Raw genomic sequence first — 27598 nt, forward strand, 5'->3', positions numbered from 1 at the left:
GAAGAGGCCTTGGTCCCAGGCAGTCCAGACTCTCCCCACCACCTTGTAACAAAGGCACAGAGAGGGAGGCAACTCCAACAGGGTCACATGGGGGTCTGGGGGCAGTGAGGGGTGGAGAACCCAAGTGTCTTGGCTCCCAGCCACCGAGGGCTTCTAGAATTCTCTTCAGCTTCTCCCAACGATCTTTCAGAGTGGGATAGCAGAAAGAGCACTGGGTTCAGAGTCAAGAGGCTGTGGTTCGGGACTTCCCTGGCGGTCCAGTGGTTTAGGACTCCGTGCTTCCACTGCAGGGAGCCTGGGTTTGATCCCTGGTCGGGGAACTAAGATCCCGCATGCCGCATGGCACGGCCAAAGCATAAATAAATAAATAAAAAATGTTTAAAAAGAGGCTGTGGTTCAGCCCCGTCTCTACCACTGAGGCCCTCAGGCAAGTCCTCTCTGGGCCCCTGTTTCCCCATCTGTAAAATGGCCATAAGCACGCATCCCTGTGTGTGCAGGCACTCTGCGCGTAGGAGTGTCCACTTCTTGGCCCTCCCTTCCAAGCTGGTCTCATTGGGAGCCCGGGCCAACCTTCTGTGAGCTGGTCTGCACTGGGGTGTGGGGAAGGAACGCCAGAAGCCTCCAGAGTGTGTGTGTGCGTAGGGGTGGGGGAGTCATGAGAGAACACAACAGCATCAGCTGCTTTTCCTTGACCACCTGCTATGTGCCAGGCCCCGTCCTACGTACTGGGTTGGCCAAAAAGTTTGTTTGGGTTTTTCCATAACATCTTACGTCACCTCAACGTCACACCAAGCCTCCAAGGCAGGCAGTGATGTGTTATCCCACGGGGAAGAGATGGGGAAACTGAGGCTCCGAGAGGTTTCTGTGACCTGCTGAAGGTCACACAGCTGGTGAGGAGAGCCAGACTCGAACTCGAGCCAACCCTCAGAGTCGGCTGACTTCCTCCTGTGGGTGCAAGAGCTCACTGGTGGCCACGCAGGGAGGTCCGCCCGTGGCTCCAGAAAGCCTCCCAGGGTCCTCAGGGATGAGGCAGTCGCCACCTTTCCACTCAGTCTTGCTCTTTCAATTAAAAACAAAAGCAGAAAAAAAAAAACCCAAAAAAACCCTGTTTACTGAAACAGCTGGACATCAACACTCGCTGCTTCATTCTTAAACAGGCACTAAGGCCCCACACAGCCGAGCCCACCTCCCGGCCCTCACCCGCTCTCACCCTAGGCAGGATGGCGCAGAGCCTGGATGCCGAGGACAGCTGGTCTGGGTTCAAATCCTGGCTCTACCAGCTGCTGGCTGGGAGACCTTCAGATTGTCACTCTCGCTCTCTGTGCCTCATCTCCCCACCTGTGAGAGGACAGTGGGTCCCCTGACCCAGTGTCACTGGCTGTACTGGAGAGACGGCCAAGGCCAAGTTCTGGCCCACGTCCCACAGGAAACAGCCAGCATCACTCTGGTTTAACCTATCACTGATGACAGGGTAAGATTCCCTAAAAAAAGATCCCCAGATTCCCTCAGAGTGGCTCCTGGAGATAGAAAGTGTGTGTGTGTGTGTATGTATGAGAGAGATCGTAAATGTTTATTATCATTTTAAGCCATTAAGTTTTGGGATAATTTGTTATGCAGCACCAGATAACTAACACAGAGGGTCAGCCTTGAGAGGGGGTAGAGGAGAGGGCAGAGAGCAACTGGGGGCTGGTTCCAGAGGGTGCAATTTATGTCTCCCAGGCTGGGCATGCAGGGGTGCCTTCCTCTCATGCCTCCCCCCGACCTCAGCCTTCCCTCTATGGCTGCTTCCTTTGACTGTTTATAGACACAAGTACAGATCAGAAAGAACTCCTCTAACCCACAGAGCCTACCATGCGCCAGCTCAAAGCTAAAGGCTTTTGGACTTCCCTGGTGGCACAGTGGTTAAGAATCCACCTGCCAATGCAGGAGACGGGTTCGATCCCTGGTCCCGGAAGATCCCATATGCCGCGGAGCAACTAAGCCCGTGCGCCACAACTACTGAGCCTGCGCTCTAGAGCCCGCGCGCCACAACTACTGAGCCCGCACACCACAACTATTGAAGCCTGCGCGCCTAGAGCCCGTGCTCCGCAACAAGAGAAGCCACCGCAACGAGAAGCCCGCACACCGCAACGAAGAGTAGCCCCCACTCTCCACCAACTAGAGAAAGCCCGCGCGCAGCAACGAAGACCCAACGCAGCCAAAAATAAAAATTAATTAATTAAATTTAATTTAAAAAGATAAAGGCTTTCACATATCAGTTTTCATTCAATTCTTTATTATGCCCAGTGCCTAGAATAATACCTGGCACATAATAGGTGTTTGTATTACTCTGTATGGACTGGGCAGCAGTGATAAATAGACCCCAAATTTCAGGGGCTTAAAGAACAAGAACTGTACTCCTTTCAAACAATTGGGCTTCTCCCCAGGTTGGCAAAAAACAGCTCTGGTGGGTCCACAAGCTAAAAGAGGGCGACCAATCAGCCAGCTCCCCACTTGCTCAGCCCCTGGGCACCCCCATGGCGCCCCAGATGGGCTCATGCAGCCACCGCCCCCACTCCTGGTTGGGGAGGAGACGCGCGAGGGGCCACGGTGGGATGTACGGGCTGGGCTCTGGTCTGAGGCACTTGCCACGTGACCTGGGCTTGACCCGGACATTTCTGTGGGACAGGAGCCTGAGGGGCACAGGCTGCCCCTGGTCACTGGGCGCAACAGTGCTTGGCTGACACCTATGAGCTGTGCACCTACTGTGTGCCAGGCCTCAGGCTGGGCACGGCTAGGGGAACCAAGAGGCACCAGCCTGGCCCCTGCCTGGAGGGCAGGAGTGACCCACGTGGGACGAGGATGAGGCCTAAGCCGAGTAGTAAATAACAACAGGAGCTCCTGAGCAAAGACTCTGGGGAAGGGTTTTCAGGCAGAGGGAGGCTGGGGGCCAGGGGACATGGTGTGCTCTGGGAGTCCCAAGTCCTTCAGCTGATCCGTAGGTGAGGGTGTGACAGGCGCAGGTGACAGAGGCATGGACTGCTCAGGGCTCTGGGCCGTGACAGGGTGTAAGGGGCCGGGTGTGGGTCTGGATCCATCTCTTTGCCTGTGTGTGGAGGGTATACGGGCAGGAGACCTAGGAGAGGGCCGGGACAGTCACCTTGACGAGAGGCCACGACGTGCTGAAGTCAAAAGATGCCTGAGAAGGGGACATGGGGCAGGGAAGGAGCCCAACTTCTGCTTCGTAGCCAAACCCCTAGTCCCACCCCAAGGGCTCCATGCCTAAGGCTGCCTCCCCTCCCCCAGCCTCCAGGAGTGGCCTTGTCATTTATCAAACCCAGCCTGGCAAATGGTTCCTGGAAGCCTCGGGGCTGCTGGCTGTGCGGTGGTGCCCCTGCCCACCCCCCCACCCCCAAAACGGGCTGCCGGCTGCCTCTGCCCCTGCCTCGTCCAGTGGCAGCAGAGGGTGAGGACACACCGGGTCAGCAGTCAGTCGGCTTTGGCCTCAGCCTCACCAGGCAGGCAGATGGCCAACGCTCCGTGCCAGTGCCGGGAAGGCCTGAGGCGTGGCCGGCCAGGAGAACACTGTGGGTCTGCCCTGCTCCAGAACCTTCTGTGGCTCCCCAGTTTCTCTCAGTGGGAAGCACCCTTGCAGGGGGAGCCCAAGAGGCTGGGAGGAGGGGCCCAGCTCCACTCTGACTTGCTGCAGAGCCTCAGGCAAGTCACTCAAACGACCTGAGCTGGACTCAGTGAGAGCCAAAAGCTTTCCCCAGGGACCCCTCAGGGATCCAACCCACAACCGGCCAAGTTTCGAGCCCCACCTGGACAGGCTGCTTCACTTCTCTGAGCCTCAGTTTCACTGTACATCAGCAGTGCACCGTGTGCTCCTCCAGGCCCTGACTGCCCCTCACATCGAGCTCCTCCAAGCTCCCTCCAGGCTTGAGACCCTCACGCTCCCCATGCTGCCCCCAGGTCAGGGCCTTCGCACCAGTTAACTCCCACTTGCAGGTCTCAGCTTGAGTGTCCCCTCCCTGGGGCAGCCCTCCCGGACCGCCCCAGCCTAGGGCAGATCTCCTTGTGCTTCTCTGCAGCAGCCGCGCCTGTCACTGATGTGCGTTTACATTCATCTGGGAGGCTAGGTTATGACCGCTGACCTCCCAAGCGGATCGTGGGCCCCAGAGGGCTGGGACCGGGGGCTCAGTTCACTGATATGTACCTGGCACCTGCTCTGGGCACAGAGCAGGCACCTACCATGTTGTCTGTTGAATGAATACTTAGAAAAAGAAAGGGAGAAAGGGAAGGGAAGTCCAGAGGGATGATAATATCTATCTCCCAGTGTTAGGAGGATCTGACAATATGCAAAAGGCCTGGCCTGAGCGAAGGCAACGTCACACCAGCCCCACACACCCAAACATACACATATCGCACACAGGGGTGGGAAGGGGCCCACGGGCGGCCATACCTCCCTGTCCACGCCCACACCCTCCCCGAGTGCCCTGATGAACCAGACAGACAAGGGTCAGATGCACAGACTGGCAGAGGTGGGTCTGGCCCCATGACCCGCCAAGACCACCAGGCTGCCCAGAGCCAACCAGCCTCCGTCCCCGCCCACTCTGTCCCTGGGAGGCCCTGCACACTCCCAGTCCTCCAGGAATCTCTCACACCCCAAGGTGGCAGGTTTCCCCCCACTACCAGGCATGAGACACTAACACCTTCTCCCTGCCATCTCACCTCAGCTTCAAGGACTGGAGCTGCAGCTCAGAAAATTCCCAGCACAGCCAGGTGAGGGCCCAGAGATGGGCCGGGGCAGCCTCAACCCCTCCTACCCCATCCCACTCCTCCTGCACAGATGGAGAAACTGAGACCCAGAGAGGGCATGGCGGGGGCGGGGGCGGTCATGGTCACCAGGCTGGCCTCTTGCCTGGGACTTTCCTGCCTTCTCACCTGGATGCCTGAGTCACACAGACCTGGCTTCAGATCCTCGCTCTACCCGCACCAGCTGTACAGCCTCAGTATCCTCGGAGATAAGATGGGGATGTTCACAGCACCTTGCCCCCTCACTGCGGGGTGCACACGTGGAGAACAGAGGTGGCAGAGGGCCCTGTCCTCCCACAGCAGGCCGAGTCCAGCCAGGACACCTCCCGAGTTGCAGGTGACCCCCTCAGAGCCATCACTGCAAAGCTGCCTGCTCAGCTCCAGTGTCCCAAAGCCCGGCTCTCACAGTGCACCCTGCCCAGAAAAGATAGGCAACCATGCCAGGGTCACACAGCAAGACCCCAGCATGCAGACACTTGAACTTGGGCCCTGTTCAGCTGAAACTCCAGCCCCGAGCCTCCCACCCCAAAGCGGATCTGGCAGAGCCAAGGAGGTGCCAGGGCTTGGCGGCAGCCGGAGGAGGGAGGGAGGCAGGCAGGCAGGCAGCTGGAGGTGGTGGGAAGAACCTTTTTTTCCCCTGTCTTTAGCAAACTCGGGTCCCCGTTTCCAAGCTGCGCTCCAGAGCCCTCAGTTGCTGCGTCACTGCACGCAGTCAGCCCGCAGTGGGCGGAAGGGGAGGCTCCCTCCCTCTGGCAGGGGCTGGGGGGCAGGGGGGTGGTGGGGAGCCAGGCAGAGGGTCAGGGGTGAGGACAGTGAAGGCTCCCTGACTGCTCCCAGAGGGAAGCCCAGCTGGATTCACCCCTGGAATCACAGAAGGCTGAGCTGGGAGAGCCTCGGAGACTTAACCCCTAGTGTCCCACAAATAGATGGAGACCATGAGGCTCAGAGAGGGGCTGGGATTCAGTCGGTGACACACAGCAGCGAGCTAGCTCATCACTCGAATTCCAAACCCCTATCTCCTAGCAACCGCAAAGCAAAGGCCTCCTGGACCCACCTCTGTCGCCACGGGCTCATCTGTCACTGCAGAAAGAAAAATGTCTGAACTAGAGGCCTAGTTCTCACTCCCCGGCCCTGGCACCTGGAAGCACAGAGACCCCCACCTGCACGATCACAAGCACCTCAGCGGGGTGTGGTTCTGAGCCCCTGTCGTGGGGCGCAGCACAGTGCTAGGTACACAGCAGGCGCTCAATAAGTGGTCTTGTACTCCATTTATGTGCCGGGATGCTGGCCCCATTTCTACATTGTCAAAGACAGAACCCGCCCACATCATGTGTTTTCTAAAGATGACCCCCTCGCGTACCAAATGTCGCTTCAGCCACTTTTGAAGTAAACTCCGGGAGACGGATCACCTGCACAGGCCTTCTTACGCTGAAGAGAGGAATACAAATGCTGTGTCTGCTTTCTGCCTCCTCAGGAGCACCCGCACCCCTGTGACTGGGCCCTGGGGGCTGCGGTGTCTCTGTGAGATGGGTCTGCCCCGTCATTGGACGGCCCCAGGAACCAAGCGCTTTGTTCTCCCTCTGTTCTGCAGTCATGGTCACTTCTCAGGACCCATGTCACCTCCCCGTCCCCCCCGGAAGCCGGGGAGATGGGCCACCTACCGGAACTGTGTGTTAGTGGCAACTAAAGGAGCTGGGACAGGCCACGGCTCTCTTACTAACAGCATGCTTCCCCCGGGGCCTCCAGCAGGGCCTGGGAGGTGAGGTGCTGCTGAGTGAGTGACCAGTGACATCAGGCGCTCTCAGACCAGGCTGAGCTCCACCTGCAGTGTATGTCCAGGTGCCCTCAAACCAGGATCTGGCTCTGCCACCCACATTTGATTCCCACGGCCTAATACCCGCCTTCCATGCCCTCCACCCATCACTTCTGTTGAACAAATGGGAGCTTTAGAATTTCCATAACACAGGGCTAAGACTAGACTCTAAACTCTAACCCACCTGGTTTCAAATCCTGGTGCCACCACTTCACCAGTTGTGGGGCATTGGACAACCTACTATAGCTCTCTTTGCCCCAGTTTCCTCGTCTGTAAAGTGGGGAGAGTAATCATAGGGTGGGATGGGACAAAAGGAGGGCCTGGATTTACGGTGCTCAGAGGCGGTGCTCGCTCAACAGAGGGCCCAGCACTGTGCATGGCTCCTAGGCGACGGTCACTGATGCTCTGTGGCATGAATGGGTGTTAGTCAATGATCCGTTGTCATTACTATTATCATCATCAACACCAGCAGGGATCCCCAAGCCTGGTTTTGCAACTAGCCCTGCTATAGGGTGTAGCAAAAATTTCCAAACAAAATTTGCTTCCATTCATTTTTGAAAAGGCCACGTCAGACAGCTCGGCAAGGAGGAGGCGGCATTGCGAAACCCAGCACAGAGGGATCTGGGCCCCGCTCCTCGGCTCGGGAAATGATCTGCGATCCGTGAGCAAGGGGGCCCTCGGAGCCGGCACCCCCAGGGCTCGGTCCAGGGGACTCCTGGGTTTATCCCCACTCTCTGAGTGACCCTGAGCAGCCACCCAACTGCTCTGAGCCTCAGTTTCCTCATCTGTCAAATGGAGACAATTTCTGTTTTCATGCGTACCCCTCCCTGGGGGTGGTTAGAAGGTGAGGGGATTGAATGTGTTCTGCAAGCTGTAGAGCATCGCGCACACCCTACAGGCCTCAGTCCTGGCCTGGGGCAACCCAGAAGACACTGTGGAGTGGGTGTGGGAGCAGAACAGGCTCCACCCCCCACCCCCCCAGAGGCCACAACCAAAGAAAATCTAGTCACCTGAGTTTTAAAGGGTTCCCCCCACAAGAGTCTGATGAAGAGGGGAGTGGGCTTGTCTTTGGTGCAACACAGGAAGCCCCTCCTTAGTGAGAGCCTTTCCCAAAGAGGGTGGGGTGACAGTTTGCACGGCAGGGGCCCCCTCCCAGCTGAGCCGGCCTCCACACTCCCTTAAACCATCAGGATCCTCCATTAGAAGGAACTTCGGAGCCTCACGCCCAGCCCCTCAAAGCCACCAAACCCCAATGTGGGACAGCCCTCCTCACGCGCAAAGAAGAGGGAGGGCCCCTGAGGACTCCCTTCCCGGGATGTCAGGATCACAGACTCCAGACTGTGGGTAGACGCAAGGCCCCTCTGAGTTCACCAGGCCCTAGCTTTCACTTTACTAAGGCAGTCCAGAGAGGGGACATGTCTCATCCAAGAGCACACAGCAAGGCAGCAACAAGGCTCCTGGCACAGGCTGGACACCCACCATGACAGTACATTGCCCACCTCCATGGCCAGCCTGCTCAGGAGGCCCCCTCCTCCTAGAAGGACACATACCCACGCCAACCCCAAGCCTGCCCAGCACTTGGCTGCCTCCTTGCCTCTAACCATGCAGTTCTCTCAGCCAGCAGTGCCCTTCCCCGCCATTCTCCATCGACCCAAATCCCTCGAATCCTCCACAACCCACCCCAGATCCAGTGTGTGTCCTCCAGGAAGCACTCCCTGCAGGTCCTAACTAGTGGCCCCTTCCCAGCACTCGAGCAGCCCCAGCCTCCATCCCTGAGAGGGGCCTGGCAGATGACTCGAGTTTACAGAGCAGGGCCCTGTGGGGGACCTCTGGGTCCCCATGCCTGGCACAGGGGTGGGCACTCAGCAGGCCTCAGGAAGCACTGGTGGCCCAAAGACAGAATGGAGGATGAGGAACTGGAGAGGTGAAGGAGCTGGTGGCCTAGTGAAAGAAAGAAGGGATGAACCAGTAAATAGGTGATGATGTGAGCAGATGAACTGATTCAGGAATAAATGCCTGGCAAGATGGGCACAGACACACCACCGAAGATGTAGGGTCTTGCCCAAGTGTGGCCCCTCACCCTCATGGAGAGCCTCTGGGGGCTCCTAGATGTACTGGGATTTTAGAGGCCACAGGCCCATCAGAGCCCAGCCAAATGCCTCTAGGTTTGCAGACCCAGCTGGAGGCCAGGAACCCACAGGGATGGCCAAGGTGGCGACTGGGACTGGCCAAGGGTCCCACCATACCCCACCACCCAGTCCTTGACTGAGAATGGCCTAGACCTGTCCTCAGCCCCAGGGGAATGGCATGAAGAGGCAGGCATAACCCTGGCCCTCCCCACACCAACCACACTGAGCGACATCCAATAATAAGGAACGGTGACTGGGTCAGTGAAGGCAGAGGTCCGTGGGGCTGTAAAGGTGGTGACAGGGACACACCTGGCCTGGGTACCAAGGAAAGCTTTTTTCTGGAGACCTGGATGATTAGTAGTAGTTAAGTAGGAAAATGAGGGGAAGGAAGGCAGGAGGTTCAGGCAGAGGAATCAGCATGTGCAAAGGCCCTGAGGCTGGAGGGAACCTGGCCTGTTCCAGGAACTGAAAGCAGGCTAGGGGGATCGGAGCCAAAAGGTGGCGGGGAGGGGGGCAGCGGTGCAAGATGTGGCTAGAGGAGTAGCGAGTTGGGGAAGGAGGCTGGGCTTCATCCTGGGAGCTGTGGGCATTTACTGAGTACTTACTGTGTGCTTAAAAAAAAATCTGCATTCATGATTTTATGAATTCACATTCCAGAATGTTTAAGTGAAAGTGTTTAAATGCACTGTAATCAGACAGTGCTGTTTTTTAATGCTTTTTTGAATGAATGAAACTATCAATCAATCAATCAATCACAGATGTATAGGAGGGTAGAGACCACCTGCCCCCATCACACAGAGTGCCCTATACAATTCCTCAGGGCCTCCCCATCACGGAGAAACGCTGGCACCGATGAAGCCAGTGGCCCATAAACCACACAAGAACCTAACGAGATGCCAGTGGGTGCCCCCGGTACATCCAGTACGTCACTGAGTCTTCTGAAAGCTCCAAAGTACACAATCTATCCTTAGTTTCCAAGTGCTGCACAGCCTGTCTTCAAAAACACCAACTCAGCTGCCAGGCAGCCTCGCGCTCAGGGCACAGCCCTCAAACCCACAGCTCCATAGCAAGGCTGGCACTAGCGGAATGCTGCCCCGGGTCCCACATAACAGCCGTCCATCAGCCCGCTCCACCCCACACCTCCTCTCCAGTCTAGACCTTGCCTTCCGTCCCCAGTGCCCAACACAGACCGCCTCCCCCTGACAAAACAGGGGCTCCTCGAGGGTGGGGACCACATCAGGCCATCACATGTCCCCAGCGCCTTGCACAGGCCTAGCCTGGCCTCTGATGGATGAATGAGGGGCGGGTGCCAGGGACACCACACACAAGCACACTCGCTGAAGTCCAGCGGCCGTCTCTCAGCTCCAGGAGGACACAGGAGTCCCGGCGCACCCCTGGCACGGCGCAGGCACGAGCACACACGCCTGCCCCACGTGCACAGCCAGTGTCTCCAGGAGCTGCTGGGAATACAATTGGCATCTGCCGCCGACTGGCTGCCAACAGCCCAGTTCCGGGGCCTGGCGGTGGCTCCCGACTCCAGCTACCAACGGGCTAGCCGGCTCTGCGGCCCCACCCAGTCCTGGTGCCCACAGGAGTCTGGCTCCGGCCCCTCAGGCCACCCTGGGGCCAGGCAGCCCACAGTCCCCCCTGTGGGACAGAAACTGGGCTCCTCCAACAGCCTCTCTGGGACGGTCCTGTACAATCTCGCTTCACCACCTCTGGCCTGGCAGAAGACACAACCCCCTCCCACCAGCGAAGGCCCAGAGGTAGAGGGAGCCAGGACCCCAGGGAACTGGGCTGGGCTGGGAGGTGCAACCGGGTAGAGCCAGGCCAGCCCAGCCTCCCTTGAGGCTGGGGACTGCAGCCCCCTCCCCCTCTGTCATTTCCACTTCCAGGCAGGTGTGGGTGCAGGAACCCTCCCCCCCGGTTAGCCCTGCTTTCCAAGCTTGAAGCTTCCCATTCTAGGGGCACCTCCTCCGCCCCCTCATCCCCCAACTGGCCTTCCCCATCCCATAAGCCCTTCCCCTATTTCATTTTTTTCCCCACATCAACAGTCTCTGGCAGCCCCTCTGCAACACAGGCAGCACCGAGGAAGAAGGGAGAAGGGAGAAGGGAGAGGGATGAAGGGATAGAGGAATGGAAGGATGGAGGGGGACTGGAGGCATTAGGTTTGGTCGAAAGAGGCCAGAGGCCATCACATGTCCAGGTAGCACATATCCCCTCCCAGCAGGCCAGGCACATCTGAACCCAGCTGGCCTCTCGGGCCACCTGGTCCACCCGCCACCCGCTCTGAACACGATCCCCCTTTCACCGTGGGGCGCCGCACGTGGGGGCCTCCAGTAGCCATGTGAGCACCCCCCCAGCCCAGGTGCCCAGGTCAGCCCGGCCCCTCCCGGGTACGCAAACAGGGAGGGGGCGCTATGCAGCGGGGGTGGGGGGGGGGTGGCCCCTGCCCCCTCCCCAGATGCCAGGTCCGGGGAAAGAGCTCGGTAAGGGGGTAGCCGGCCGGGCAGGCTCCCGGGGCTACTGAGGCGGGATCGGAAGCAGCTGGGTTGAATGGAGGAATGCCCGGGCCGGCCGGCCGGCAGAACCCTCCGTCTCCTTAGCTCCAAGGTTGGTGGGCAGGGGAGGGGTCTACCTGACCCCCCTGTCCACCCTGCTGATGGAGGGTTGGGCCGGAGGAGAGGCTTCCCAGCTTTGGCAACCGGTTGACAAGGGGGAGTCCGCGGGAAAAAGAGGTGGAATGGGGGCCCGGCCCCGGATAGAGGGTTCCGGGCCCAGCGCCACCGCCCCCCGGCTTGAGGGTCGGGGGAGACCTAGATTGGGGGATCCCACCCAGAGAAGGGGGCTTCCCAGCCGCAGAGCCGCCCCCTCGGTTCTGGGGCTCAGAAGACAGAACTGGCAGGGGGAGGGGGCTTTTCTGCGCCAGCGCCGCCCCTCGGTTTAGGGAAGTCTGTCCGAGAGGAGACCGGATTTGGGGGTCTTGAAGAGGGACGGGGCGCACCGGCCCCGGAAAGGGGGTCCTGGCTACCGCGCGCCACCCCCGCGCCCTCACCTGCGCCCGGCGCCCCGGCCGCCTCCGGCCCGCTCGACCGCTGCGCTGCGCCGCCGCCGCCGCTCAGGTCCGCTCGCAGGTCCTCTCGCCTAGGCCCCGGCCCCGGCCCCGGCCCCGGCCCCGGCCCGCGGGCGCCCCATGCCTCTCCTCTGACCGGCGCGGCGCCCCAGATGCGGCTGCGGGAGGAGGAGCCGCGCGGCCCCGGCTCCCCGAGAGCGGCGGGGAGGGGGCGGGGGGCGGGGGGCGGGGAGAGGCGCGCGGGGGAGGGGGCCGCGCGGCTGCGCCCAAAACCAGGCGCGGATGCAGCCACCGGCCCGGGGCTGGGGGTGGGGGGGCGCCGTTTCCAACGCCCACCCCCACTCACGCCCCCGCAACCCCGGGGGGGAGGGGGAGGGTCTCCGCAGCCGGCGACGCTGGGTCGCGCGCGAGCCGGAAGGGCGCTTGGAGATCCCTGGTTGGCCGCCCAGAGAGTGCAGGCTACTGGCACAAGGTCACACAGCGCGGGCTGCGGTAGCGTGGGAACCTGGAACTCCAGGCTGCAGAGTGGGTCAGCGGGAACGTAGGTTGACGAGCGCCAGCCCCGTGGAGAAGAGAAACTGAGGCCCACAGAGGATGAGATTGGTCTGGGCCATACCGTGCGAGTCAGGAGGCCCTTGGGATTCGAACCTAGGGGTCCTGCCGCTGGGAACGTGTGCCCCCTCCTGGTGACCTGTTTCTTGCGGAAACCTCTCCCTGGTGTCTTCTTGCCTATGGTAGCACGGGGGTTAAAAACAATCCCTGAAGTCGGATGGACCGGGCAGAGTACCCATCCTACCTCTCCTGAGGCTCTGAGATCAGAGATGAGAGACTGTTCTTTTGGAGCCCCAGTTTCTTCACCTAAAATGGGAACAACACTAGTATAGTATCCCCAACTGGGATCGAGGAAACAAGGAGATAATGGATGTTAAGCTCCTTGCTGGTGCCTGGCATTCAGTAAGTGTCAAATGAATGTGTTCACTCTCCCTGGCTCCCACATCTCCCAAGAATGCCAGTTGAATGCAGAGTCAAAATGGTGTTAAAGGTTGGCATTCAAGGCTCCTTACAAGCTCTTTTTCCGGCTTGATCCACTGCCCACCCACCCTGCCTCATCCTCATCCCAGAAACGTCTGTTCCAGTGCTTCTCTGCCTTTCCCTGTGTCTGCAATGCCTTCCCACCATCTCTGCCCGGCAAACTCCTATTCATCCATCAAAGCCCTGAGCAATCAGTCACATATCCCAGTTTCTCACACTCCCTAGCTGCCCATCCATGCCTCCCTTCTCCTTTCCCACTGCCTGGTCTAGGTTTGTCTCTGTCTTCATGGGCTCTGACAACTGTGGTGAGAGGATATCACTCAGAGGAGATGACACCATGAGGTCATGTTCCTTGGAGGAGGCAGCTTTAGTAGGGCCTGGAAGGAGAAGTGAGTCTGGAGTTCCAGGGGGAGGAAGGAGAGTGTGTGGCAGACAAAGAGGTGGTTTATGTTTGGGCAGAGTGTCAATAAGGCCACAGAGAATGTGCCGCCTGGAGCAGTTGGGAAGACCTTATTGTCTGAGCTGGGAGCCAGCAAGAGCCGAGGGCTGGGCAGTGACCTGGCAACATATGGTCAGGTTGAAGATGAGCAGGCTTTGCCCTGGAGAACACCTCACACAGGGGTCCCAGGAGACTTGTACAAGGATGTTCATAGCAGCGTCATGTGTAATAGTGGAAAGTTGGACACAGCCTAGCTATCCATCAAGCAGAGATGGGGTAAATAGTGATGAACTCAAGCAGTGGGAAAGCTCTCCACACCATGATCTTCAAAATAGGTGAATGCAAGCCTCATGCGTCCATGAAAAGAAATCTCAGAAAAACACACTGTTGATGCAATTCGTGAAAATTCAGAGTTGTACACTTATGATTCGTGTACTCTTTGTATGAATTTTATACTTCAATACAATAAAAAAATTTTTTAATACATCATTGGATGAAAAAAGCAAATTGCAGAGGGAAGACACAGTTTGATGCCAGATATATAAAGTTTGAAAACCCACAATACTATATATTGTTGAGGGACACATGCATATGTAATATAAGTGTATTACATAAAAACACACATGGCAGTAATAAAGAGCAAATTCAAGAGAGTAGTGACCCAGAGGGAGAAAGGGAAGGGAATGTGATGGGGCTTCAATTACACTTGAAACGGTTTATTTCTTAAGCTGGGTGGTGGGTACATGGGTGTTTGTTATGCTGTTCTCTAGACTTTGTTGTGAACATGAAATATTCATAATGTAATAATGCTTTTTTTTAAATTAAAAATAATTCTTTATTTATTTGTCTGCACTGGGTCTTAGTTGCAGCATGTGGGATCTAGTTCCCTGACCAGGGATCAAACCCAGGCCCCCTGCATTGGGAGCGCAGAGTCTTAACCACTGGACCACCAGGGAAGTCCCTGCTTTATTTATTTATTTTTTTTAGAAAGTCAGGAGATGCCTGGGAAGGCAATGGGGAGCCACTGTTGGTTCTTGAGTGGGGTTGTGACATGGTCAGTGGACTGGAAGGGGCAAGACTAGAAAAGCAAGGTCGTGGGGAGGCTGGTGTGACAGTCCAGGGGACAGGTGTGAAGGCCTGAGGGGGGACAGAGACAGAGTTATGGGGAGAAGGAAAAGGATGGGAGAGATTTAGAGGAATAAACAACTGGTGTGCTTAGGCAAGCGTCACAAACTTAAATGCTCACAGAGCCCAGGCAGGTCATTAAGCAGGCGGTGAGCATGGAGGTGTGGGGACTGTGACACATGGTCTGGCAGGGGCAGCCCCTACTCAGCACCAGCTGATTGTTGCCACGTAGAAAAAGAGGCCCAGTGGGGTTACAGCTTGTTTTTTTGAAGATAAATCAGCAATTCCGATTTTTTAAAATACAAAATTTTTCAGCTTTTTTAAAATGCAAAATTTTCCAAATTTTAAATGATGGAACTAAGTTGAAAAAAAAAAAAAACAAAACTCTGTGGGGGCCAAGCCATAAGGTTTGCGATCTCTTTGGTGAGGAAGAGCCTCCAGGAGATGAAATGAAGGGACAGCGACACCAAGTTTTCCTGCCAGTGAGGCTGAAGAGGCTCACAGCCTGAGCAGCAGTCGTGGAGGGCTTCCTGGAAGAACTGACACCGGGCAGTGAAGGGGGAAGTTGTTTCAGGCTGAGAGAATAGCAAGTGCAAAGGCAGGGGTAGAGCTGAGTGAGCCCAGAAGAGCAAAAATCACCAACAGGGCATTTCACAGAAGGGAAACATGGCCGGTAAACACGAGTTGCCTGACCTCATTAGTCATCAGGGAGAGGTAAGTCCAGACAGTGATGAATTGCCACTTTATTCCCATTCGACTGGCAAAAATGAGAAAGTCTGACAATACCAAGTGTGGGTAAAGATGTAGATCAGTGCAGCTCTGTTGCACACTGCAACACCACTGTGACCCAGCAAATCCACTCCTGGATACGTGTGCCCAAGAGAACCCTGCACACGTAGCCTGGGCCAATGCTTCTCGAACTTCAGTGTTCATAGGAATCCCCCAGGGATCTTGTTCAAAGGCAGGTTCTGATTCGGCAGGTCTAGGGCAGGGCTGAGGAGTCTACATTTCTAACAAGTTTCCAGGTGATGCCGACCCTGGAACACAACACATTTTTGAAGAGCAGTAGGAGAAATGCAGATGAATATCCACGGCAGCACTGTTCGTAAGATCAGAAAACCTGAAAACAATCCAATTATCAATTGACGAGAGAAGGAACAAATAAATAAATTGTGGTATAGTCACACACAGCCCTTAAAATCACAACTACACACAACATGGATGAATTCTCACCAACGTGGCATTGAGGTTTTTTTTTTTTAAGACAACATTCTATACAGTATACTGTTTAAAATAATAAGTGAAAACAAATAAATTGTATAGGCATTCATACATGTAAGAAGACTAAAATCAAAGAAACTAGGGAAGGATAAACTCAAAATTCAGAATATTAGTGACCTCTGGCAGAGAGCTGGGGGATGGGATGGGCTGGAGCACAGAAATGGATGTCAGATTTTGTTTCTGTTCTAGTTCTTGGGGCGGGGGTGGGTGGGTAGGGGACAGTGGTTCACAGGCACATATGTTGTGTTTTATAGTGTATTGTATTGTATTATGTACACAGGGCCGTGCATGGACCAATCCTGAGATTGTGTCATGAGCCAAGGATGCTGTTAACTCAATCATGAGTCCCTGAGGTCCGTATTTAAAAAGAGAGAGAGAAACTCATAGAGACAGAGACTCAAAGAGAGATAGAGAGACTGAGAGAGATGGGGAGAGTTGAGGACAGGCATGGTCCATTTGGGAACGTGTGTTCTAACCCAAGCACAGCACAGAGCGGTCAGGGCTCTGAAGGGAACAGAAGTTGTGGGACTGTGGGATGTTTGCCTGACCCAGCCAGGGGCCAGAAAGGGGTTATCATGGGGAAGAGGCTGTAGCAGCCTGGGTGTCAGATTCTCTTCTGACTCCTGCCATCAGGCCACCAGCTCAGACCATGCAGAGCCACAGACTTCAGGAAAGACCCTAGGAGAGGACAGAATGACTCAAACCAAGTGGAGAGAGTCCACTTGGCAGCAGGTAACCTCCAGCCTTGGGTAAAGACCAGCTCTGGTAATGACTAGATCCGAGTGGTAACCACATCTAGCTAATGATGAGTCTTGGCTTGTGACCAAATCAGATAATGTCCATATCCGTCAAGATCAGATCTGGGGATGCCTGGCCCCAACACTGCTCTCCAGGTCAACGAGGCATCTGGTCAGCCTTGGTCAGCCCCTGGGGGAAATGGAGAGGGAGGAAAATCCCAGGGCCCCTGCAGGCAGTGAGGGTTGGCCTCTTTCTCCTCACCCTACTGCATGCGATGAACCCTCTCTCCCCTACACAGCCCTTGGGGCTGGCCCCGCCTCCCCATTGCTCTGTCTTTGCCCTGGCTCAGCCTCTGCATCCCCTGACTGGACCACTCCAGCCTCCTCCCAGGACTTCTGCTCCGGTCTCTCCCTTTCCAATACATCCTCCACACCAGCCTCAGAGAGAACTTTCTATAAAACAGATGTGTCCCTCCCTTGCTCAGAACTCTGCATTGGCTCCCTACCACCTGGGGTGAAAGTTTGAACTGGTATTCAGCGTTAGCCTGGTATTCAAAACTCTTCACCATTTGTCTTTTGTACCCTCTCCTAATTCAATTCTGGTCAAATCCCATGACTCAGGTACAGGCTCTGCAGTTTCTCCCAAAGACAAGCTGTTTCACACCTCAGCCTATGCAGGTCCTTCGACCTGGAATGCCTCTCCCCCATTGGATACTCATCTTTTGAAATTCGACTCAGATGTCACCTACTCTGGGGAAACCTTCCCTAACTTCTACGCCCCATTCCCCATTCCCAGTTTGTCACCCCAAATACTTTATTTTTTCCCCTTGGTATTACCAAGCATTTCTTTCTTTCTTTCTTCTTTAGCTTTACTGAGGTATAATCGACAAATAAAAATTGTATATATTTAAGGTGTACAACTTGATGTTTTGATATATGTATATATTGTGGAATGACCGCCACAATCAAGTTTATTAACATGTCCACACCTCACATGGTTACCTTTTTTTTCTTCTGGTGAGAACACTTAAGATTACACTCTTAGCACATTTCAAGTATACAATACAGTATTGTTAACTGTAGACTCCCCAGATGCTTTATGATTGCAAAGACACACCATGCCTCAAACACCTTATAACAAATGGTTTTGCCACCCACCTTGGGGTCCAGCAGCAGACGAGGTGGACAGCTCCCAGACACTGGTCCACTGGAGGCACCCAACAGCTCTCTCCAATTCTTCTGCCTGATGGCTTTTTTTAAATAATTGAAGTATAGTTGATTTACAATATTGTGTTAGTTTCGGATATATGGCAAAGTGATTCAGTGATATGTATATTCTTTTTCAGATTATTTTCCATTATAGGTTATTACAAGATACAGAATATAGTTCCCTGTGCTATACAGTAACTTCTAGCTGTTTATCTATTTTATATATAGTAGTGAGTATCTGTTAATTCCATACTCAGAATCTATCCCTCCCTTTCCCCTTTGGTAACCGTAAGTTTGTTTTCTATGTCTGTGAGACTGTTTCTGTTTTGTAAATAAGCTCATTTGTGTTATTTTTTTAGATTCCACATATAAGTGATATCATATAATATTTGTCTTTCTTTGTCTGACTTACTTCACTGAGTATGATCATCTCTAAGTCCATCCGTGTTGCTGCAAATGGCATTATTTCATTCTTTCTTATGGCTGAGTAGTATTCCATTGTATATATGTACCACATCTTCTTTATCCATTCATCTGTTGTTGGGCACGTGAAGGTAGCTTCCATGTCTTAGCTGTTGTAAACAGACAGCATTTTCTGAAGTCACAAGAGCTCAAGCACAGGACAACTTGGAAATGCAGCGGAGTTAATGCCCTTAGGAGCATCCTTCCATCATGCGGTCAGGAATCTCCTCCTTCAAGGAGACAGTTCTGAGGCATCTTCTCCACTGTTCTTGGAAGGTCCCCAGCAGGATGGCATTCCAGTGGCCATGTGCTAATGCACACTTTATTGACTTTCTCTCCTCTCCTGTCTCACTCTCCAGACTCCCTCCCTCCCACTTCCTAGGATCACCTCCCAAATGAACTACCTGTGCTCAAGTCACTGTCTCAGGGGCTGCTGCTTTTGGGGGGAACCCAAAGTAAAACATACCTGTTTGCTTCCATCTCTTACATAAAACTGGATATAGCTCCTTGACGTCTGAGGCCACATTGAATTCACCTCAAATTGTGGCCAGCAATCTGGGTTCACATCCTGCTACTTGCATTGTGTGACCTTGACCAAGTCACTTCCTTGAAGACAGAGGCTCAGCAAAAGAAAGTAGGAGATTCCCAGACCGTTAATGAAATATATCCCAGGGTCGACGGGGGGGCGGAATATAGGACTTCACTCTTCCTTCTCTTTTCCTATGTTTTCCAATTTTTTTGAGTATTCACATATTCCTTTGCTTTGTTTTGCTTTGTCTTGATGGTGTGGAAGGAGTGTGACCTCTGGACTGAGCAAGCCTGGGTTCAGATCTTGGCTCTGTCACGTACTAGCTGTGACTAGGCAAGTCACTCAACCTCACTGGGCCTCAGTTTCCACATCTGGAAAATGGACATAAGCATGAGCACCTACTTTGCAGGGTGCTTGTGACTTTTATGATAGAAGCTCGTTGTAAACCACAGAGTAAATTGCAAGCCTGGGTTATTGTTGTCCCTGGGGCTGGCATCAAGCCTGGCATGGAGGAGGTGCCTGGGAAATGTCTGGAGAACACAAGGAGTGAAGCTAGTAGTGGAGCCCCAGGGTGTTCCTCATCTTGTTCATTCATTCATTCCATGCTCACTGATACCACTTGGGCCAAGCCCTATGCTGGGCACCGGGGATACACAGTTGTAGGAGGAATGTCTCTGGTCTCAGGAGCCTTGCCAGCTCCAGGGGAGACCCAAGAAAACCCACCATTCCCAGAGGGGCTCTGACCAACTGTCGGGGGAGTGTGGGAAGATGTCCGGGAAGAGGTAACTCCCAAGTTGTGCAGGACTTAGTCTGATGAGCAAAGGAAGGACAGAGTGTACATTCCAGCAAGAGGGGACAATGTACACTAAGGCCTGGAGGCCAGGCTGGGCCCTTGCAAGCCACTGTGGGCAGCTCATTGGGGCTGAAGTCTCAGAGTTCAAAGATGAAGCCAGAATGCAGCCAGGGCTGGATCATCACAACCTTGAAGTCCTCTGAGGAATCAGGATTTTCAGCTGAAGGTGGTGGGGATCTATGAAAAATGAGGACAAGACTGGGAAAGAATCTTTGACTTCCTTTGTGAACCAGGGCAACTCCTTTTGCCTCTCAGAGCCTCAGCTTCCTCGTCTGTACACTGGGGGAAAAAATATCACAACAAGGATGTTCTGAGGAGGGCTTGAAATGAAGTGTGCTCAGGGCCTGGCTGAGGAAGGCGCTCCGTTCATTCATATGAATGGAATGAATGGATGAGTGAGCAAACGAATGAATGAATTTCTGCCAGGTGCCTTCCCTCACACTAGTCTCAGCCTGGAACTCAGCCTCCTCCCCGCAATCCTACCTTCTCCTTGCCCTACCCCACTCAGTGGGGCCTGCTACTTGCCCACAGGCAAGAGACGAGGGTGGGGACTTTTCTAGGGTCATCAAGTGAGTCAAAAGCACAGCCAGGTCCAGTGTTCTGTCCCTTCTCTGTGACACCAGAAATGCTTTTTCTCTGCCCCTCAACATAGATTCACCTCCAGGGCCCGTCCTGGTGCTTTTTGGGACGGGAGGTGCTTGGGTTCCACCGTCTCCTTAAAGGGCCAGACCACCTGCCTCAGCCTCCCAGATGCCCGAGCTACCATCTGCTCCCACCAGAGCCTTAGCTCTTTTCCTTAAATAGTTCCTCTCGTCTCCTTGGAGACATCTCTCACATGGAAGAAAGGAAGGGAGGGAGGGAGGGACGGAGGGAGGAGGACGAGTTGGGTCCCGTTTCCTGAGTACCTACTGTGTGTTGGCTCTGACCCTCATCACACCCCTTTGACCTGGGGATCCCCCCATCCCTTTTCAGATGAGGAACTGAGGCATGGAGACCGGTGATCACAGGCCCCAAATTTCAGAGCAAGTAAGAGCACAGCCAGGATTTGAACCCGGGTCTGTAGGGTTCAAAACCTAAAGCCTGTGTGACATAAGGGGAAGGTGCATTTGTGCTGCCCTTACCCCATGTCCGAATGCCCTGGACAGGGCACTACCTATCCCCCCAAGTCACCCTCCCTTACATGACCAATTCAGAAACACTTACGGGCACCTGTCATATGTTAGGCCCTGGGCCACACGCAGAATAGGAAGAGTATCTCAGATGTGAATGGAACAAAGTCTTCTCCCTTGAAATAGAGTGTAGGGGGAGTGGGATGGACAGAAGGACATTTATTTCCTGTGCATACACCAAAAGCTTCGGGGGGACCATTTCAGCTGATCCTCTGAATACCGCAGTTGGTAGGATTTAAGAACCCCATTTTTCAGAAAGGAAACTGAGGCCCAAAGAAGTTAATTCACTTATCCAAGGATATACAGGGAGAAAGTGGTGGAACCAGGATAAAGTCCCAGATTATGCTAAAACTTGCTGGAATGGCCCCCCGAGACCTGAACAAGGTGCTGCTGTGAGGTTGGGAAGGAGTGGTAGCTGGCAGCTCAAGGACCCTTGAGTGGAGGGGGAGAAATGAAAGGATGTGGACAGATGGGTCTCAGCCCCTTTCTGGCCTCAGTCCTCTTGAGCCGTCTCCAAGGCTGATATCACCAGGGTATCTGACACCACCAGCTCAAGCAAAGAGGTGACCAGATCCCACCTTAGTATCTAGTGAATCCCACTCAAAGCATCTCATAGACATACCTCACCCCGTGGATATCTGGTCAACCCTAAACCCTTGTGTCCTAAACCCTAAACCAGCCCATCTGGTTGATCACACTAGTCTAAATGGTGGGTTTAAGAGGCAACTCTCACATCTGATGGTTCAGCCAAGGGGAGGAGAGGCTATTTCCAAAGATTTCTGGCAAAAGTGGGGTCACTGTCATATCAAAATGCCTGCATGCTGTGTGTACACCTTTCACTCTCCTACTCTGCAGTGCACTACAGGGGCTGACAACCCCCACAGCAGGCAAGGGAAGAAGGGAGGAAATGCTGGGTGGAGGGGCTGGCATGAACAAAAGGCAGGAGGCACAGGGGATTCAGGGAAAAGCAAACAGTTGAGTGCGGGTGCGTGTGGAGAGCAGCAGAGCTGAGGCCAGAGCAGGGGTTTGATCAGGAAAGACTTTGAGTACCAGGTGAACAGCTCAGACTTCATCTGGGAGGCAAAGAGGTGCTGTTACAGGGTTTAGAGGACAGGGAGGACGTGATCCAATGTTGTTTAATCGTGGCCAGTGTAGAGGATGGCCATCAAGAGAACGTGAGACTGGAGGCAGGGAGGCTAGTGCCGAGGCCACTGCAACCATCCAGAGGAGTGATGGGCCTAGACTAGGCTGCAGCTGTGGAAAGGGAGAGGAAGGAGATAGTCTGGAGAGATGTCAAAGAGACAGAATCAAGAGTTGTTGCTGATGGATCCTGATGTGGGGCGACGGGAGAGGAGGAGGCAAAAATGAGGCTCAGGTTTCTGGTGTGAGCGGCTGATAGGACAGCCTTGAGAGGCGAGGACTGGGCAAAAGGCAAACGGGAGGAAGGCCACATGGGCACCCGGGTCACGTGAGGGATCTCAGGGCACATGGAGCTGCTCCTCCTGCGGGCTCCGTAGTTTACAGTTTTCAAAGGGCTGTCGATCCACAGACTCCCTGGAAGCCACTGCCCGCCAACAACCTGTGAGGCCAACCCCATTTCTCTCGGAGAGAAAATTCAAGGCTCAGAGAGCAGCAGTGACTGATCCAAGTGGGTGATGGAGCTAGCTCTTCTGCCTTCCATACCCAGGCCTTTCTCCTGCACCCAAGGGGCCTCCCAGTCACCAGAGGTTTGTAAGGAGATGTCCAGAGAAATGGGAAATCAGGGGAGAGGCTGGGGCTGGAGACAGAGAGAGGGAAGGCATGGAGTAGACAAAGTCACTCACGGAGAGGGCATCGAGAGAGACAAGAAAATCACCTGGGCAGAACCTTAAGAATCGGCAACCTTCAAGAGTTGAGCAGAGTGAAGACTGCTGCCACGTCCTGCCCCCAGGCCACCGCGCACGGCCGTGTGTCACGCACCAGGACTTGCTTCAGACAAGTAAGCTCTCCCATTCATCAAACCAGGGATCGAACCCATGCCCCCTGCAGTGGAAGCACGGAGTCTTAACCACTGGACTGCTGGAGAAGTCCTTGGAGGTCCACTTTAAATTAAAATTCTCAGCTTGAATTTTTTTTTTTTTTGATGTCTCTGTTGCTGACTCTGGGCTCGCTCTTTGGTCTTGAAGCTGGGCAAGCACAGGCCTTGTAGGCCTGTGGGGTGCAGCCCAAGAGGTGCACATAAACGACCATCTTCCAGAGCCCATCTAGGAGGGATGAGAAACTGACAGTCTGGGTATCCCTACATGCAGAACCCAGCTCCTGCCTACGTTCCAGCTCATCTTGCCTGGCCTCCTCATCCGTCGGTGGGGCTGTGGCCTCCTCAGCGGCAGGTGGGGCTCCCAGCCAACAGAGGAGCAGTGAAAACTCTCACGCAGCATCTCCAGAGACCCTCTGGGCTTCAATCAACAGCTCAGGCCTTCCAGCCAAAGCTGATCGTAAAATGTGAAAGGATTTTTCTAGAAATGACAAGATGCTGTACATGGAGAGTTGGATGTTACTTGGTTCCTCTATTAGAAACAGTTCGGTTACCTTATTGTGAAAGTGAGTCCTACAGTATTTCAGCAAAAGGTATTCATGGCAAAAAAAAAGAGAGGCTAAAATGATGTGAGCAGAGAAGCAGAAGAAAGACCAAGAGACTGCTGGGGGGCCGAACTGGGGAAGGCCATGCTTCCAGGAGAAAGTGGCCAACAGTGTTGTGAAGTGAGGACTGTTTTTCCTGCGCTGCCCACACCTTGGGGGCTGGGGCAAATCTCCAAGGAGACTGTGACTGTACTTCAGTACTGTGGAGTGCTGGACAAAGGTCAAGGGTAATTGTTCTGGTCCTGGCTCTGCCACCACCTCTCAGGTGACCTTGGACAAATCCCTTTCTCTCTCGAGACCCCTGTTTCTCTCTCTATCTAACAAGAGGGCTCCAGTTTCTGGAAGCATTCCTTTATTTGTTCAACTAATTCAAGAAATATTTACTGAGAACCTGCTACGTGTCAGACACTGTCCTAGGAATTTGGGAGACTTCAGTAAACGAAAAAGATAACGGTCCAGCCTTCCTAGAGCATAGGGGACTTGTCAATAAGCAAAAAACATAATGCAAGACATGATACAGTTTATTAGGTGATTATAAGTTTTATGAAAAAAGGAAGAGAAAGGTAGATATGGGTAAGAGGAGTAGGAAGTGCTAGAGTTGGAGAATTGGCACAGATTATTAATTTTAAATAGGGTAGTCAGGTAGTGCTCACTGAGAAGGTAATATGTGAGGAAAAGAGTGAAGGGGATATGACATCCTTGCAGGTATCTGGGGGAAAAGCTTTCCAGATAGAAGGAACAGCCACTGCAAATGCCCTAGGGTCTGAGATACGAAAATCTTCCTATTATTAAACATCTAAAAATCCTAGATTAAAAAAAATATGGAAATGGATAAGTCTTAAAGAAAGTAGAGAAATCCTCAAATTGGGAACATGAGACCAATGAGAAACCCACACTGAAGCTGTGAGATGCCACGCAGACACCTACAGCTCAGGTAACACAAAGTCTGTGGCCCACACAGGGCAGAGAGCCAAATGAGTCAGAGACCATCCTGCATAAATTATGGATTCAGGAAGGGCTACATCACAGAAAAAAATGGTGAATTTAAAAAGAGATTCTGCCTCACAGAGGCAGGCAGCAAAGACAACTGTCTGTCTCAGCCTGAGATCTGTGTGAGCTTAAAGAAAAATCTCACCTGCGAAGGTATGGACATTGACTGGCCCTCACATGGCTTTTAGGTCTGAACTGTAAGTATTGATGAGCTACCAAAAAAAAAAATTCAAGCTGAGAATTTTAATTTAAAGTGGACCTCCAGGGACTTCTCCAGCAGTCCAGTGGTTAAGACTCCGTGCTTCCACTGAAGGGGGGCATGGGTTCGATCCCTGGTCGGGAACTAAGATCCCACATGCTGCGCAATGCAACCAATAAATAAATAAATACATAAATAAAATGGACCTCCAAATTAACAAAGCCGAAAGTTGGTTCTCTGAAAAAAGATCAAGAAGAGACAGAGGTAAAAAGATCACACAAATTATCAACATCAGGAATGAAGAAAGGACATCACTACAGATGCTACAGACATTTAAAAGGTAACAAGATATTGTAAACAATTTTATGCCAAAAAATGGATAATTTCATTGAAGTGGACAAATTCTTCAAAAAATATTACTTATTAAAACAGACACAAAAGAAATGACAGTTTTGAATAGTCATATCTATTAAGGAAATTGAATCTGTAACTAAAAATCTTACCATATTAAGACTCCATGCTTCCACTGCACGGGGCTTAGGTTCGATCCCTGGTTGGGGAACTAAGATCTCACATGCCATGCGGCGCGGCCAAAACAAAACAAAACAAAACTTACCATAAAGAAAATTCTAAACCCAGATGATCTCAGTGGTGAATTCTTTCAAATGTTTAGAAAATAAAAAGAATCAATTCTATAAATTCTTCTAGAGAATAAAAAAGGAGGGAATATTTCGTGACTTGGTTGATGATTTCAGCCTAAACTTGTTACCAAATTCTGAAAAGGACATTACAAGAAAGGAAAATTATAAGCCAATATCTCCATGAATGTAGATGCAAAACTACTAAACAAAATATTGACATAACAAATCTAATCATGTATAAAATCACAATACATCATGAACAAATATGATTTATTCCATGACTGCAAAGTTGGTTTGGCATTCAAAAATCTATCAATGTAATTCACCACTTTAATAGAGTTTGTTAAATAATCATCTCAAAAGATGTGGAAAATATATTTGATCAACTTCAACACCCATTCATAATAAAAACTCTCAGCAATCTTGGAATAGAAGCATTTTCATTAATCTTACAAAGGGCATTACAAAACCCTACAGCTAACATCATACTTATTGGTGAAAATCTGAATGCTTTTCCCTTTAGATTAACTGTCCACTATCACCATAGTTATTCAACATTACAGGCTAGCCAGTGCAATCAGGAAGGGAAAAATGTACAAAATTGGAACAGAAGAAGTAAAAATATCCTTATTCACAGATGACATTTTGTGTATGTGGAAAATCCAAAGACCCTACAAGCAAACTATTAAAATGAGTGAATTTAGCAAGATCTCTGTATAAAAAGTCAATATTCAAAAATTAGTTGTATTTACATGTATGAGCAATAAACAATTAAAAATAAAATTTAAATAAACAATACCATTTACAATAGCACCAAAGCCTATAAAATACCTAGTAATAACTCTAATGAAAGATGTGCAAGACTTCTACACTGAAAATTACAAAACCTTTCAGAGAGAAATTAAATAAGACCTTAATAAGCTGAGAAATATACTATGTTCATAAATTGGCACACTCACTATTGGAAAGGTGTCATTTCTCCTCACATCGATCTATAGATCCCAATCCAAATCAAAATCTTCTCAAGGTTCTGATAAGCACATTCTAAAATTTATATGAAAGTTCAAAGGACTTTCTACTGTAGAGACTATATTGAAGAAGAAGAATAAAGCTGTAGGACTGACAATGCTAGATTCCATAGACTCACAGATTCAGAAAACAAACTTATGGTTACCAAAGGGGGAAGATGGGAGGGGGAGGGATAAAGTAGGAGGCTGGGATTAACATATACACACTACTGTGTGTATAAAATAGATAATCAACAAAGACCCACTGTAGAGCACAGGGAACTCTACTCAATACTCTATAATAACCTATATGGGAAAAGAATCTGAAAAAGAATAGATATATGTATATGTATAACTGAATAACTTTGCTGTACACCTGAAACTAACACAACATTATAAATCAACTATACTCCAATATAAAATAAAAATGTTTTAAATCTTTAAAAAAATACTAGATTTCAGGGTATATTGAAAACTATACTTTGGAGGACTAAGTTCTAGAGTATATAAAACTCTAACAGTAAAAAACTCAACAGTAAAAAAACAATCCAACTAGAAAATGGACAAAAGACGTGAATAGACATTTTACCAAAGAATACATGCAGATGACAAATAAACACATGAAAAGATGTTCAACATCATTAACCATTAGGAAATGCAAATTAAAACCACAATGAGCTATGACTATATACCTATCAGAATGGCTGAAGTATAACGTAGCGACACCACCAAATGCGATCAAGGACGCAGAGAAACTGGATGACCCAGACATTGCTGGTAGAAATGTAAAATGGTATAGCTCCTCTGGAAAACAGTTTGACAGTTGTTGTTGTTGTTGTTGTTGTTTTAAATAAAGCTACACATGAACTCCTGGAACTAATAAGAGAATTTAGCAAGGTTGCAGAACACAAGGTTAATACATAAAAGTCAATTGCTTTCCTATACACCAGCAATGGACAAGTGGAATTTGAAATTAAGAAATTCAACACCATTTACACTAGCATCTCCCGAAAGGAATTACTTAGGTATAAATCTAAAAATATATATATACAAGATCTTTATGAGGAAAATTCTAAAACTGATGAAAAGAAATTGAAGAACTAAATAAATGGAGCGATATTCCGCATCTATGGATAGGAAGAAAACACTGTCAAGATGTCAGTTCTTCCCAACCTGATCTATAGGTTTGACACAATCCAAATCAAAATCCCAGCAAGTTATTTTATGAATATTGACAAACTAACTCTCAAGTTTATACGGAGAGGCAAAAGACCCAGAATATCAACTCAATATTGTTGGAGAAGAACAAAGTCAGAGAACTGACACTTCCCAACTTTAAGACTTACTGTAAAGCTGCAGTAATCAAGACAGTGTGGTATTAGTGAAAGAATAGACAAACAGATCCATGGAAAAGAATTGAGAACCCAGAAATAGAACCACATAAATATAGTCAACTGGTGTTGGAGTAAAGGGAATCCAATGGAGCAAAGGTAGTCT

The 27598-nt window shown here is 51.6% G+C and overlaps 1 protein-coding gene across 2 annotated transcripts in view; it reads right to left on the reverse strand.

Moving 5' to 3' along the window:
* Positions 1-11916, reverse strand: part of DLGAP4 (DLG associated protein 4) — a 200710-nt gene extending 188794 nt beyond the window's left edge. For both annotated transcript variants that reach the window (XM_079945267.1, XM_079945266.1), the window contains exon 1: positions 11792-11916. The gene's annotated coding sequence lies outside the window, so the exon portion shown is untranslated. The remainder of the gene's footprint in view (positions 1-11791) is intronic.
* Positions 11917-27598: the final 15682 nt, after the last annotated feature.

The sequence above is a fragment of the Stenella coeruleoalba genome (assembly GCF_951394435.1).
Source record: "Stenella coeruleoalba genome assembly, chromosome: 15".
Classification (NCBI taxonomy): domain Eukaryota; kingdom Metazoa; phylum Chordata; class Mammalia; order Artiodactyla; family Delphinidae; genus Stenella; species Stenella coeruleoalba.